This window comes from Sphaeramia orbicularis, chromosome 12, assembly GCF_902148855.1.
Source record: "Sphaeramia orbicularis chromosome 12, fSphaOr1.1, whole genome shotgun sequence".
Lineage (NCBI taxonomy): Eukaryota > Metazoa > Chordata > Actinopteri > Kurtiformes > Apogonidae > Sphaeramia > Sphaeramia orbicularis.
The window spans coordinates 23,881,376-23,897,490 of NC_043968.1; positions in this window are offsets into that span (position 1 = coordinate 23,881,376).

Genomic DNA, 16,115 nt, shown 5'->3' on the forward strand with positions numbered 1-16,115 from the left:
TGAAGGTCGGACTAATGGACTGAAACAAATGCGTTCTAATTAAATAAATGAATAAAAAAACAAACCAGGCACAGAGCTCTGTTTAAGTGCCTCATTCATTTCGCACAGCAAAGAAAAGACCAGCATTTTTTGGCGTTCGGTTGATGAGCGGGTCAGTGACTTCTGCCTGTGTCATTAACTTAATTAGTGAAATCACAAAACCATATTATCATGATACATCAACAAAAAGGCAAGGTTATGCTTTCACTTTTCGCAGCCAGATTTTGGGTGATTGGCAAGGATGTGTTTAGTTACACAGCATGTGTTGGACTGTGCAGGCATGCTGAGTCCTTCACCTCCTCCTCCTTTGTTCCTCAGATGCCATATCGCACTGCCATTAATGCTAGAACATCTCTATTAGTCATCAAGATTTAGCGGCGTATTCACGAACAGGTGCATATTTCTGATTTTCATTTATGGGTCAAATGGTTGCACAGACGTGAATACATTTCAGTGCACCTTACCTCCTGCCACTTTCTATCTATTGTTGTTCCTACACAATTTATTACGATTTATTCCCCTTCTTTCTCTTAGTCTCCATAGCTGAGGGCTGTTTTCCTATTTCTTTACCTTGACCCTAAGTAGCAAAAGGGGAGGTACATCCAGGGTGTGATTTGTCAGAAAAACAGAGGGGCGGGGGGGTTTGTTTGTTTGTTTCTTTTTTGTCGGGGGGCAGTTTGTATGTGGGGGTGCAGTCCATAACTAACGTAACAAATGCTGGCCTGAATCAAAATTGAAACTTTACATACTTTCAGTGTCCAACTCCTGGTTTCCATTCCTCTATTATACAGCGGCTCTTACACAAAATTTTCACAACTTCTATCCTGTGTCCACTGGACACACAAATGCTGGGGCCATGAATTTGTCACGTTTACCCCCCATCCCCCCCTTTACGGCGCCCCAGTGCATGGGGACGTTTGCAAATTCTGAGCCTGCTGACAGTTCGGTTCAGGTGAACGTTAGTGCCAGTAATGTAGGATATAGGTGTAAGAAAACTGTCAGAACCTGCCTGTTATTTCAGTTGGTTGGTTGCCCCCCCCAGAAGTAAAAGCCGGGGGGGGGGGGGGGGGGGGGCGTTGATTCCCCCCTCCCCCTCAACAAATCGCACCCTGGGTACATCTATATTATAAAAGCCAAGTGTCCTCTGTGTGCGTGTGTGTGTGTGTGTGTGTGTGTGTGTGTGTCTGGGGATTCTCACAAAATCCATACAGAGCTGCTACAGTTTGTCATACTTATGTATTTTTGGTCAAGGCACAGACTAGCGAAAACGGCAAGTTGATAGGACCAGTATTTTGGCAGACATTAGTAATTGTGGAATACAATAGCCTTATAATCACGATTGCTATGGCCGGAATGCTTTGGCGGTGACTGCTGGAGAAATTTGGTACAGCATGCACAAATACACAGCAGCATAAAAACTATCACATCTTGAACCTGTGGATCCTCACGGGTCTAGTCCTGTTTATTGTAACATAGCCTCACTATTTTACAGACTGCTGAGCAGGTATGACGTGTAAACTCATAAATCCTTCCAGTTGCTACACTGCATTTTTAATGAGCTTGTACATTTGTAGTTTACTGGAAATCAATCAAAAAAATGTTTTTATTTAATTGGGGTTTTTCAAATACAAGTACATTTCTAACAAGGTATAATGAGATGCATATGTATATATTATAAGTTCCCGAAAGGGGAAATGGAAGATGAGGGAATAAATAAATACACACATAACCTATGCACCAAATCAAACAAAACAAGACAAAACAAAGTAACAACAGGAGCTAAAGTGCTTCTTTAACCACTTCCTCTGTATTGTTCTGTTCTAAAATAATTATGAAATGAGGACAGCCACTAGGTAAGTCTTTTTTTTTCTCCCAAAGTAAAGATGATAGATTAAATATTCACGTAAAGTCTGTTCTCTAAATTGTCTTATCTGTCCCTAACTGTAGCTGGTTCATTTTTTAGAGGCTGCTCCGAGGCACATGTTTGCAGGTGCCTTGCTTAAAGTTACTATAGCAGGTGCTGCCAACCCCCAGAGGATACCACCGCCCTATGGGACTGAGGCTGATGGAGGTGCTCCCACAACTTTAGGCTCCTCAAATCTACAGGGACCAGTAGAAACCTGCATACCCCCCAAGAGTCCCCGCATCCACAAATCCTGAGACTGATGAGTCCCCCTGCCTCCTGATGTTAGAGGTATCTATCTCAGTAACAGAGGTCTAACTGTGCTAAACATGTAAGCATGCCCACACACATACTGTTCACTACACTGTGTGTCTTGGAGTCTTCGTAGCATCTCCTTATTTAATTTCCCAGTGTTTCTGTAGCCATGCATACCTGAAATTGAGTACATGAAATCACCCCAAAAGCACCCTGCAGAAAGACAAAAATCAGCACATCTGTCGGATTAATATTGTCAGTGTTTTGTAAAGTGAGTACACATGAATGAAAAAGTACTCCAAAGAGAAATAACAACTTCATGTAAATACAGAGTACATAAAAAATTAAGTCTGGTTCATTAAATTAGTGTTGCTTTGCTGAATATTCAGTTTGTCTTTTGCTCTGAATGAAATCACAGAATGGCTCTCCTCTGCTGCACCTGTGGACTACAGACCGGTATTTGAACTTATAAAGGCCTAAACCCAAAACCATCTACTGATCTAAACTGTTTAATACCTGTTGATCCACTAATCCTATCAATACATACAAATAACTGGTGTAAAATGCAGTTTGTCGTCTTTTCATGGTCATCAGATATGACCCATTTGGATGCTCTGAGGCTCCATAGTTACCATGGAAACACCGTCATCTTCTACAACATTGATTCACCAGTAAAACCCATGTATTTTGATCAGGGCCAGATTAACACTTCATTGTACCCTGGGCAACAATATTCAAGGGCCCCATCATCACAACCCCAGGATCCCTATAATCTGGCAAAATACAGAAAAAGTTCCAGGAATATATGTAAATATACCCCATACTTAAATATCTATCATCAAATGCATTTTGATGTACAAATATGTAAATGCTCGTAGAACTACAAGTGCACCACTATAGCCTCTTGTCAAGGCCACTCATTTGCATATGATATGAAAACAAAACACATTAGCATCAGTATAATCTAAAATTGATCCACTACATTAGAAAGAGAGGGAAGTGTCCTCCTTTTTCACAAAAAATAAATAAGAAACCAGATATTTTCGTTATGCCTGAGCTACCCAGGGCCCTTCAGAGGTTGCGGGCCCCTGGGCAATTGCCCAGTTGCCCATATGGTTAATCCGGGCTTGATTTTGATAAATAACAGTTGATGGAGACACTCCTTTCATGTCCAGTTAATGATACATTTACTGAAAAAGTTACTTTTTCTTCAGTTTTCTGTTTTTAATAACCTTTGACTTCACTCTGAACTTAAATGAACATCTACATGATCAGTTATTACATATAGAAAAATACACAATCTTCACTGTAAAATGCAAAATCCAGTAATATATCAAATAGTGATAAATCACTGGGGAAAGACAACAAAAACATTTGGAAGATGTAACAACAATAGTTGTGGGTATTTAAGGGTTCACAGCACAGAGAGTTCTGGGAAGTAACTGCATGTGTTATGAATGGTTGGAGAAACATTTTACAAATAGGGAAAGGACTGTCAGAAAAACTTTGAAATTCCAAAGAAACTTAAAATCACTATTTTTATTTGTTTTGGAAAAGTTTTAGAAGTCTTAATTTAGCTTAGTTTGCATTACTTTTACTACTTACTACATTACGTCTTTTTTTTTTTTTTTTTTTTACTTTTGCACTGTTTACACCAGTACAAGTACGTTTCACATGTTTACCCTGTTACATTTGCACTGCTTACACTGATACATGTAGGTTTACATTGTTTACACTGTTGCAATTGCACTTATTTACACTACTTACACAGGTACATGTCTGCTTACATATGCTACATTATTATATTTGCACTGTTTACACTGTGACAGTTACATGTGTGTTTACATTGTTGACATTATTTACACTACTACCGCACTTGAACATTTTATCCTACTTTTTCATGCGGTATATCTCTTTACACATATTTTTCAATTGCACACTACAATTTATACTTAAAAGATATTTTTGTATCTTATTGTGTTGTTATTTGCACTGTCGCTGGCAGAGACCACCTGCAATTTTTTTGCACGACTGGTGTAATGACAATAAAGCCTATTCTATTCTATTCTATTCTATTCTATTCTATTCTATGATCAGAAACTAGACTTTCTGTAACAGTTCAGTTTACTGTAATGCTTATGTACATATCTTCCTTTGTATAAACTATAAACAACTCATGAACCAAAATCTTTTTACTTTAAACATTAAACCTGTGTCCAAACAACATTCACCTGCATGAATAACCTGTCTTTACTGAAACAATAATATTAAATCTCTGAAAAATGTGACGTATGAATGTCTACCCACATCACTGTTGGCTTGATGAGGTGAACAGATAAGCTGGCATCTGACATGAGGTATGTACACATTCACATCCAACGATGGAGATTTACAGGACTTACCAGGCTGATTTACAGTAAAGAAAGACAGACAGGTGCCAAGTTTCAGACCAAAACTGAAACCTGTTCGAGGAAACAGGATTTAAATGGCAGTTCTCCGAATCACACACACCTCCACAGATATTTCTTTTCTTTATTCAGAGGTTTGAACAGCGTCAAACTGGTGCCACTAAGTGAATGCATCTGCTGTGAAAATAAATCAATCAGATTGTTTGGTTTGTAAAATATAAATGAAACTAGTGTGTTAACCCGTGGGGATCTACGGGTTCTAGATGTGGTACTTTTATACTGTTGTGTATTCGTGCATGCTGTACCGCAGCTGTCCTGTCAAAGCATTCTGGCCATAGCAACGTGATTATAAGGCTATTGTATTCCAAAATTACTAATATCTCCCAAAATACTGATCCTATCAACTTGCCGTTTTTACTAGTCCAGTGGTTTCCAACCTTTTTAGACTTGTGACCCAATCTTAACTTCACATATTTCTGGTGACCCCAGACATTCAAAACAGAGACATCTTTTTGCTAAAATTAATTTGTTTTTGATCATGTAATAGTTTGCTATACTATGTTGCAAATAAATGTTAATTTTAGACAACATTTAGTCTATATACGTAATGTATATTATAATGGACGGAGGCAGAAAAGCCAGGTGTAGATTACTGCACAACATGAGAATTTTATTTTCCTTGGTCAGGATCCGTACAGTCAGTCCAGCTTGGATTTACAAGGCTGACAATTAATACTGAACAAACAAGAACTCAAAATGTGAATTGTGAAACAGCTGCAGCATCTGAAACTGACCACAATGAACATTCAACACATAAACAGTACCACAGTGCTTCAGTTCAGTTTGTCATGTCTTTTATCTATTGGGATTGTCCCTCTCAACTTACCAATACATTTTTTATTTGTAAGTTTTTTTTTCTTTCTTTTTTTTTTTTTTTTTTTTTTTTTTTTTTTTTACTAACTACTAGAAATATTAGGTGACCCCATGTGGGGTCCCGACCCCAAGGTTGAAAAACACTGCACTCAGTTCTTTGACCAAAAATACATGAGAATGCCAAACTGCAGCAGTCAGCTCTGTACGGATTTTGTCCGAAACCCAAGACACATATACACGAGATAATGAAAACAGAAGAACAGAGAAGAACAGGTATTGAGAAACACCTATTGTGTGCTAATGCTAATGCTAATACCAGGTAGACTACTGTGTGTGTGTTCTAGGGTGGGTAAAATGCAGAGGAAATTGAGTTAACCTTAATAGAAAATGAAATACTTTTTTTCATTGTGTTTGAATTGTGTTGTCGACTACACATACGATGTTTGTCAGTTTGATTTTATGGAGCACTCAGCTGATTATATTCCACATAGGCTAATCTCAGCTACCTTGGTTTAGTTCCAACCTGAGGCCTTAAAACTACTCTCTTTTCCTTGTTTCCTCTCTTTTTCCACCTAAATCTAAAAGAAGCGAAATGCCCAAAAATAAATCTAAAAAAGAAAAGAAAAAAAAAAAGAAGTTGCAACTGCCAAGTAACAGTTTATGGTAAGTGTAGTATGGCAAAATGTACTTTAGTGTGAAACAGCTTAGTTTACTGCATCTCAATGCAAGTGGTACAAATGCCTGTTACTGCAGCATATTTCACCTGGTTCTTCAAGATGGAAGTAAAAAAAAAAGTATTAAAAGTAAAAACCAGTCTGACCATGTTGAAGCTGCAGAGACATTTTTGGTGACACTGAATAGATCACGAAGAGGAAAAAGTTGCAGTGGTGTCAGCTCAGCAACTTTTGGGCACATCTTTCTATTTATGTATTTTCACAGTCTGACACTTCTACAGCTGAAAAAGAAACTGTGACTTTCTTGCATTTTAAAATGAGCTTTTGAACTGACAGATATCAAATGCGTAAATGTGGGATCAACTGAAAGTGGATGAAATATAATACTTTTGTCTTGTTTGGTTCTAACATTTTTTTTTTCTTCATTAAGGTCATATAGGTCAACCCTCTTGTTTGGTTCTAACTTTTTTTTTTTCTTCATTAAGGTCATATAGGTCAACCCTCTTGTATTGGTCTACCCCCCCCCCCCACCAAGAGGAATTTTATACTTGGAGTTGTGGCCAAAAACAGGACTTAGAGTGGACATGTAAATCCTCCTGCAAGTCAGTGAACACAGTGAAATGTTGGCCTCATCATTCAGGCCTGGAGTCTTAGTAACTTATAGTTTGTAAATCCAAAAAGCATAATATAAAGTAGACAGGGTACTGTTACAACAGTCCCAATAATACAGTGCATAATAGGGGCTGCCTTGGACTTCTTTGTTTTCTGAGTACAAAGGATGTTCAGATGATATTATGAGATGATGACTGGGCCAGTATGTGTTTCTCCACCTTTCATATTTGTCTTTTTTCTTCACCATCCTGTTCAAGTACCACCTTTAACAAACCCACACCGCAGCAGCTCATTCTTTCTCACTGAAATTCAGAGCATCATTTCATCCCAACTCTCCATGTCTGTGCTCAATTGTAGAATCAATACAGACAGAGGGGATACAATAAGAAATGTTATTACATCTCCTAACACTTTCACCTCATCTACCCTCTTCTCCTCACATATATACAGTATATCCAAAATCCTCTCTATCATTTATGTAATTTTTTTGCTCTCAGGTTAAGACTTGATGCCAAGTGCACACACTTCAAATATTAAATGTAAGTGTTGGTGTGAAATCCTTATGACTGACTGATATTAGAGTTCTTTCCTCTTGGCATACCAACATTAAAAACATATATTGGAACAGCTTATTAAGGTGGGATAGAATGTAATATAGTCATCTTACCAGTGGCGATTTCTCATAGACTGCAAGGGAAGCCCGGCTTCCCCTAAAATTACGAAAATTAAATGGTTAAATATGTACTGTTGTGTTGACATTTTATTGACTACAAATGTGTTAGAACACGTTCATCTTAAAGATGAGTTTGTTCAAATCAGCTTTATCACAAATCAACGGGCGCCATGTTGTTCACTTCTCCTCCATTCCCGTGTCTCTGTTTTCTCATCCATCTCTGCTCAGTGCATTTGTCCGTAGACTGTGGGCGTCTGTGGGCTTCAATGGGACTGAGTGGAACAGTTTTTTTCATTGCCTCTAAAGTGGACGGTAATTGGATAAATGCCACGATGTTGTCCCGCCCCCGGATGCCGGCCGTCTCTGGGGGTGAATGGAGCTGTGGGCGGAGCTCGGCCGGGCTGGACGCCAGAATCTCACGTGCTGATTGGAGGATCGGTTGAAAGGGTGAATCCCGTTTGATTGACAGCTGTTTTCAGATCTCCTCCTTCACTGACACAGTTCAGTTTAACACCGTCACACATTCTGCTGTGAAATCAGAGAAACCACTACGAAATTACTTGTACATTTCTTGCACTGTAAATAAAACGCACTCATTGTACTTTTTTTGTTTCAATTTAACATAATTTCACTGTTTTCTTGTTTCAGTCACATAATTTAATCATTTCTTGTTCGAGTTTAATATCGTTTTGTAGATAGTTAAATCAATCATACTGTCGGCTAGGTCGCAGTGAAAGGAGCATCTGTAGTTTAAAAAGGCTGAAGTCTTACACCCACAACACACTGGGCCAAGGCAATCTGAGCAGAGAGGACACTGGTGCAGTCCCTGGAAAAGACGCCTACTGTGTATGATAAGGTCACTGAGCATTTTCTTAAAAAGGAACGGAGGGCCGAATGTATGTTTAAATAACATGACTTTTTTTTTTTTTTGCGATGTAAGCCGACAATGAGCTTCCCCTGTCTGAAAGACGACCAGCCGCTACTGGATAGCACATATTCTTCATTTACTGCTTCTAACATCTTATTTTAAAAACCGGAAATCAGACTGCCTGTTCGCCGGTTCGGGACCGTTTGAATGCATTTACTGGAATGCTTAGGATACGCAGGTGCGCTAACTTTAGACTACGTTTACACGGCAACACTACGCAAAGATTTCTCCTTTGCGTTATAAAATTATTCCGCGTTAAGACGAAGCCGCTATGATAACGATCTGCGTTAACATGAGTCCGCGAGAACGGCTGAATACGCTGTAGTGGCCATGCCAGACCAGTAGCTGGCGATGTAGAGCTGTAGTGAAACAGTGGTGGTAAAACACGTGCCTGCGCACAAACGATTTCCGGTTTAGACAGCCTTTAAATGAGGAGAAGAAGAAGACGAGGCGGACAACGCTATTTACAAACAACAATGGCGAGTGGTCGTACAAAGACGCAGGACTTCTTTGTCTGGACAGACGAGCTGAGCACAGTTAGCAGCACGTATGTTGTTCTGAAACCGGCCATTGTTGTTGTGGTTGTTTCTTCTTTTTCTGCAGCTTTATTGTGTCATAGAGGCTGGCAAACCAGCTTGGAGGCGCATTACCGCCACCAATTGGCCTGGAGTGGGTTAACTGGCGGGTCTTGGCTGCACGCGCATGCGGTGACGTCATATTTTACCCCGGAACGCTCCGATTCACGTTAACACGGAGCTGAAATGCGGAGCGTATCGATAACGTTCCACCCTGGACCCTGGTATCAAAAGTTTCCGGATTCAGGCACTCTAGGCACCGTTTCCATGTTAACAGAAGGCTAATCCGCCATGAAATCTTCCCGGAGTCGACTGAATCCGACGCCGTGTAAACGGCCCCTTAGTGTCCGCTGTTTTGACCACGGAAAAACGAACGTCCGCTGGCTTGACCGCAGTCGGATGGGAGCATGCGCACAATTCTTACAGGGTAAAAAAATTATGTCACACCGGACTACACCCTCCGCTTGCTGGGATAACACCACCGGTAGCCGAGCTACAACCACAGCTAGCCGTGACAGCACCATACCTAGCCGGGCGATAATCACAGCTAACCGGGATAACACCACCGCCAGCCGGGTTATAAACACCGCAAGCCGGGAATACATCGCTGTTAGCCGGGATTGAACCATTGCTAGCCGGGACAACATCACCGCCAGCCGGGCTACAACCACAGCTAGTGTTAGCTAAAATACTCCTGAAGAACAGAGCAGAAACTCACCTGAGGATGAGTCTGTGTCACTACACAGGTAAGTGGACTGCTTCAAAAGTAAAAGGAAATGTTTGATCAACTGCTAACACAAAAGAAAGACATTTTTCATGGATTTATCAATACAGTTATGGGTAAAGCAAACACTACAACGGATAACTTACAAGGGAGCTGCAAAAGTTAAAAATAGGACCAATGGCCCTGTAGCTTATCGGCCAAATTAAAAACTTTGGGAAATGTATCCAGATGCCATTTAGTATCACCCAGTCATGTGTATTTATTATATTACAGAAATAGCCCATGTTTTGCTCATATTCCAATCAGATCTGTAAAAAATTCAAATTCCAATCTGATATCATTGAAACTTACAGATTTATTGTATTAATCCACTTCCTATCTGTTATAATGGGAAAATTTTTCAAAGTCGCACCAAATCCAGAATCAGATCTGGATCGAAATAATTTCAATACCTTGTGTTGACATCATCATACAGAAGCTGTATACCAAGTTTGAAGTCAATCAGAACTGGAGTTTGGGAGAAAAAGACGATTGAACTGTTTTCCCCATAAGAGCCCATGTTAAATTTTCTGTAAGTTCCCGGATCCAGAAGAAGATCCTGATCAGCATGTGGCCATTATGTTTTGGTCATCTCCCCATCACTGCTGGACTGTAGAAATTTACACTGTATATCATTTATATTTACTCAGTTATTATATCGATCCACTTCCTATCACTTATAATGGGGAAATTTTTCAAAGTCGCACCAAATCCAGAATCAGATCCGGATCCAAATAATTTCACTAACTTTTGTTGACATCATCATAAAGAAGCTGTATACCAAGTTTGAAGTCAGTCAGAATTGTAGTTTTGGAGAAGAAGATGATTGAAATTTTTGTAACTGACGACAGATGATGACAACAATAGCTGACGGCCTGCCGGCCGGTAAGCTAAGTATCAGTCTGCAATTTACACAGAAGGATGTGGATGATACAAAGACGCAGTTGGGCAATCCAAAACAACAGAATAACACCATCCAGACAGACTTGTTCAAGGTATGTGACAGTATGCTGGTCGTGTCTGATAAAATAGAGTATCTGGAGTCTCAGTCCAGGAGAAACAACCTGATGATAGATGGCGTTACAGAGTCACCTGGAGAAAGCTGGACGGACACAGAACTAAAAGTGAAAAAGCTTTGAAGTGAGAAGTTCCAGTTCCAGAAGGATGTTGAGATGGAGAGGGCTCACCGTGCTGGAAAGCCTAAAGGAGATAGACCAAGGCCCATTGTAGTCCGACTTCAGAAGTTCAAGGATAAATCTGAGATACTACAGAGAGCCAAATGCCTCTGAGGTACGAAACTCTGTATTAACGAGGACCACACAGATGCTGTTTAGATAAAAAGAAGAGAACTAATGCCAAAGCCAAAAAAACACTGGCCTACATTGAAACTACAATAGATCCACATCCAGAGATAGATCCTGATAATAACTTTCTTTCTACCATAGCAACGGATTGCAATTATTTCACCCAAGAGCAGTATGAAAATGATATCAAATCAGTAGATAAGTATTCAATAATATATTTTAACAGCAGAAGTATGTATAAAAATTTTAATTCCATCAAAGAATATTTACAACAACACTCATCCATTCAGTTTCATTGTCATTTCAGAAACCTGGTTTAACATTGATAAAGGTATTGACTTTTGTCTAGATGATTATGAATTAAGATATATGAACAGAAAAAAGAAAATGGGGGGTGGGGCCGCGCTATATATTCATAAATCAGTAAAGTGTATGGTCTTAACAGAGATGACATTAGAAATAGATGAAATGATGGAATGTGTGACTGTAGAGATCCACAATGAAAAGAAGAAAGATGTAATTCTAAGCTGTGTATATTGATCACCTGGTTCAAGTATTGAACTTTTCAGTGAATGGATGGAGAAACAATTTTCTCCTGTAAAAGAAACTAAACTAAAAACTATAGATGACTTCTTGGACATAATGTACAGTATGTCCCTTTATCCATCAATAACTAAACCAAACAGAATAACATCACACAGTGCCACAATTCTAGACAATATCTACTCTCAATATCACTCTGTTTGACTGTGACATAAAGAAAAGTAAAGAAGACATGAAAATGATCTGTAAACCAATAAGAACTGAAGAAACGATCAATGCCTTTAACAACAGGCTAATGCTCCAGGATTGGAGTACAGTCTACAGGGAATCAGACGTGGAGAGTGCATATGGTAATTTCTTAGATGTATTTATTTCTCTGTATAACACACACTGCCCTGCCAAAGAACTCTGCATAAAGAAAAAGAAACTAAAAACACTCATGGCTTATTAAAGAAATAATAAATGCTTGTAAAAAGAAAAATAATCTCCATAAATTGTTCATTAAGTTAAAAACTAAAGAAGCAGAACAAAGATATAAGACTTACTGAAATAAATTAACAAACATAATCAGAACTACCAAAAAGCAATATTATAATAAATTATTATATGAAAGTAAGAGTAATATAAAAGGAACTTGGGATATATTGAACAACTTAATTAAACAAGGACCTACTAAAGCAACATATTCTGACTACTTTATTGATAAAAAATAGTGTAAATCACAGCATGAATAACATAGTCAACCGTTTTAATAGTTTTTTTGTAAATGTGTGCCTGGAGTTGGCTGCAGATATTCCCAACCAAGGTGATGACCAATGTAATGAAACCATTAAAAGGAATCCATATTCAATTTTTCTGTGTGCAACAAATGAGCAAGAGGTGATAAACACTGTTCTAAAGTGCAAAAGTAAGCTATCCACTGACTGTTATGATATTGACATGATTGTTAAAAATAAGTCATAAATAACTTTGCAAAACCTCTAACCCATATCTGTAACTTATCATTCCATTCAGGCCATTTCCCAAATAAAATGAAAATAGCAAAAGTCATTCCACTGTACAAAAATGAGAGTAAACACAGCTACACAATGTACAAATTTTCCAGGTCATATGAAATCTGAAGTTTGTAGACATTCATGGAGGGGGCATGTCTACGATGTCCAGATTTTGTACAAACCCATCGTTTTTAAGAAACTTTGTGACCTAGGTATTAGTGCTCTTTCCTTGAAAATGACAACATCCGGTCTCAGAAAATGAAAAAGACAGGCATTTTTGGTCCATTTTTCCATTTCTGACAGGTAATAACTTTCTTTTTTGTTACTAGAAAGAGAAAACGAACATCAAAGAAGTAACAATAAATGAACAGCATTATGGTTCTTTGTAGCACCGACACCAGCGCCACCACCTGGAGCTCCTACAGTATAGAGGGGATGCACATACATCACTTCTCCCCCGGGCCACGCCCCTCTAAGTCAAACTGAGTGTCTTAAACCAACCTGCTCAACATGACGAAGTATAGCAGTAAACACAGCCAGAGAAAAGGGAAAATGTGAAATCTGAAATTAAATGAAGGACAATTGGACTGGACGTGGATCTGTACGAGCGACCAAAGAACAAGTGGTCCATGAACACTGACATGTGGACACAAATGGTGGATCCGGACATACAGGGTGGAGGGGATCAGCGCTATTTTTACATGAAGCAAATATACATGGTTTCATCATTACTGACAACCAGGCTCCAAAACTAGGGCCCTGAACCAGCTGATCCAAAGTGCATTTCCAGTAGACCGTGGAATGACCCCAGTGTATATATGCATGATCTACTGGGACTCAGGAGATTTACTGAGTCTAGTTCAGATCCAGTCCTTTATCCAACACAGATACTACTGTGGACCAGCAGGGCACCACTGGATTCTGGGAAATTAGCAGATTTAAACCACCTGTTTTTAAATTGCGATATTATTCTTGTAATATTATAGTTTTATTGTTGGAATATGACAACTTTAATCTCATAAACGAATGACATTTTTATGAGTTCTTTTTGTAACTACAACTTTATTGTCATAACATTGTGATTTTTTTCTGTATTCAACTTTATTATCATAAAATTACGGGTTTTATATCGATGTTTTATGACTTTATACTCGTAGTCACAAGTGTTTTTATTTTCTTATGTGGTCCTAATACTCCATCATAGCTTTATGCTCCACTACCCCCGTATTTGAAAAACTAGGTTAGCCTCAGTTTCAGTTAGTTTACTAATCATGTAGGAGCACAAGGTTCAGAGTCACAAAATGAAAACAAAAACCATGAAAGATCTGATCATGAAACCAAGAGCTTTACTAAGAAGGAATGTTAGCCAAAACAATACGTCATTTAAGGTATAATTTTACCCAAAAATCCAGCATAAATGAATGTTAGCTGACACCAAACAGGATCCACAGATCTAGGTTTGGTTTCCTGGATTTGTGGATCCATCTACTTCTCTTTTCTTTGTCTTTCGGCATCTGTAAAACAATAGCTCCGACTGCTTTTCAAACCTGTTCATACAATCAGTCTCACAACAGCTCTTTCCCCATTTTTTATTAAATATTGTTCTTCAGTTTAGACAGTATTGAAGCCAACACTGTCACTCATCTCCCTCTTTCTGCCACTCAGTGAGCGGAACCGAGGTGACTTCCGCTAGCGGTGACGTCACGCGCAGACCTTCTATTGTTTGCCACAGAAGTTCAAGCCTTCAGGTAGTGAGTACTCCACTTTACATTTCAGTCAGGAGCTTTGATGTCACTTTTTTTAACTTCAATCAAGTCACAATCCACCAAATCATCTCATAATGAAGTCCAGTTAAAAGATTGTTGTGTCTGGTGCAGCATTAACCAACAGTATATGAACCAAGGGAAGCTGGGAGCAGCCGGACTGGGAAGCCACACAACAAAAGAGGTGAGGTGGGAGCTTTGCTACACCGTCACTTGTTTGACATTAACTTTTGATTTATATGAATAATGCATCTCTTCTTTTCTTCAGTACAAACTGCTTCTGTATCTGAGCCATCAGAAACAAGTGACCGCTGCCAAGATCCACCCAGGCTTTATGTTAACGGTGAGCACAAACCCAAAAATGTTTTTTTTGGTGTTTTTTTTTTTTTTTGACACTTTATTTATAAACATTTTAGTTTTACAAAACAAGAACATGAAATTGAGGTCTAGATATGGCGATTATAACATCAAACATGCATACAACATCAAATGCTTTTATTAACTAGTACTGCCACTGTTTGTAAAGTCTGTCCATTTTCTCCAGCGCCTTTTTCAGGGCTCCTCCTGGAGCTGTAGGGTAAAATTCAGGTGTTCCATCAGTCAAATGTTTTCTGCGATAGAAATAAAAAAGCCTGTTGCAGGTGGCTCTTTCTGTAGCCAACATTTTGTTGTGACTTTTAGCTGATGTCAACAGATCAACAGAATCTTTAGGAGACAAACATTGTCTGAATCCAGTTTGTCTGGGAAGCAACCAAGATACAGTACAGTAGAGCAACTGATGTGAAACTGATGTTTTGCTGGTTTTGAAATGTACAGACAGGTTAGAAACAGCCCGATGAATGAATAGAATAGAATAGAATAGAATAGAATAGAATAGAATAGAATAGAATAGAATAGAATAGAATAGAATAGAATAGAATAGCCTTTGTTGTCATTGTGTGTACAATGAAATTAGGAAAATTAATATCGTTAGACACTTATGGACTTTCTTTTTTGTTACTAGAAAAACATGAAAATCAATGTTTTTTAAAATTTGGTTTATCTGTTTTGACACTGAAAAAGAAAAACACCTTGAAATTCAATTTTAATTTGTCTATTTTAAAATGAAAATCAATTACCCACTAGTTTTTCTTTTGTTTCTGAAAAGTTAATCCAATTACCAAAAGATACACTGACTCGTTTTTAACAAGCACATCAGAATTTCATTGTGTATGCTCTGTGTATACAGTGACAATAAAAGGAATGTTGAATCTTCTCCCTCTGCTCTGTTCTCTGCATGTGTAACGAACTGCCTTTCTAACCCCCCCTCCTTTGCTTCATGTCTCTGTCTCTGTCGTCCCTTCTTCTTTTACTGTTCTCTCAGTCTGACTGGGGGAATGGGTGAGGAAAATGGAGAGGGGCCTTTTTTCCAGACCACAACTCCTGCCAAACCCCCTGCGCCGGCCAGCGAGTAGGAAGAGAAGGAGGACTTGGTCAGAAACTGTCTGTAGAGTCCAGACTGAGCTCTCAGATTTGGTGGGAAACACCGCTTCAAACCCCGACCCCTGCCTTGTGTTCCGTCTTATGTGTTCAGTCAGACAGCGTTGTACCAGATCTTTCCTCATACATCACTCATATTTGATTTCTTTTTTCTCTCTTGTTTGTGTTCAAAGCTTGAAGAGGCATTCTCCACCTGCCCCTCTGTTGAGTGACAACGACGAAGACGATGATCTGGACTGGCTAAACTGACATGACATGCAACCACAATAGTGTCTGGTTTTTTTTGAATGGACAACACTGTAGTAAGTAAGTAAGTAAGTAAAGCTTT